This window comes from Populus euphratica, unplaced genomic scaffold (genome assembly GCF_000495115.2).
Source record: "Populus euphratica unplaced genomic scaffold, PopEup_1.0 scaffold113.1, whole genome shotgun sequence".
In the NCBI taxonomy this organism is placed as follows: Eukaryota; Viridiplantae; Streptophyta; class Magnoliopsida; order Malpighiales; family Salicaceae; genus Populus; species Populus euphratica.
In genome coordinates this window covers 19,841-20,246 of record NW_011499984.1, presented here as the reverse complement: position 1 = coordinate 20,246, position 406 = coordinate 19,841, and positions in this window count along the sequence as shown.

Here is a 406-nt window from a genome sequence, read left to right as displayed (position 1 = left end):
CGTTAATCTAAAAAAAAAAAAAAGATTATTTAGAAATTTCAGAATGAAAGTATCACGACCCGAATTCCACATTCATGATCGACATATAGGCAAGGTTTTTCTTCAAAGTTCTATACTTATACAAACCCAAACTTACATACAAATTTATCATAACTCAATCAGAGTTCAATGCAACTTTAATAACAAAATCAACTTCATAATATAATTGAAATATCTTAATACAAGACTTAATATAATTTCATAGTTTTGAAGCACTAACTAGACATAAAGAAAATGTACAAATTTACAACTAAAAGAGTAGGTTCTGAAGGTCCAACAAAAGTGACCTGTTATCAAGTTATAAGCTTGAAAATGATAAATAATGAGAGTGTGAGTTCAACAACTCAGTGAGTAGATAACGTTCAAT